Source organism: Palaemon carinicauda, chromosome 4 (assembly GCF_036898095.1).
Source record: "Palaemon carinicauda isolate YSFRI2023 chromosome 4, ASM3689809v2, whole genome shotgun sequence".
In the NCBI taxonomy this organism is placed as follows: domain Eukaryota; kingdom Metazoa; phylum Arthropoda; class Malacostraca; order Decapoda; family Palaemonidae; genus Palaemon; species Palaemon carinicauda.
The window spans coordinates 132,919,547-132,919,865 of NC_090728.1; positions in this window are offsets into that span (position 1 = coordinate 132,919,547).

Here is a 319-nt window from a genome sequence, read left to right on the forward strand (position 1 = left end):
TAACATGTCATTAGTAATGTATCAACCCCCAAAATACTATAATGCTTACACAAACACACACACACACACATACATATATATATATATATATATATATATATATATATACATATATATATATATATATATATATATATATATATATATATATATATATATATATATATACATACATATATATATATATATATATATATATATATATATATATATATGCTAGTGTATATGCTGTATATATATATATATATATATATATATATATATATATATATATATATATATATATATATATATATGTATATATATATATATATATATA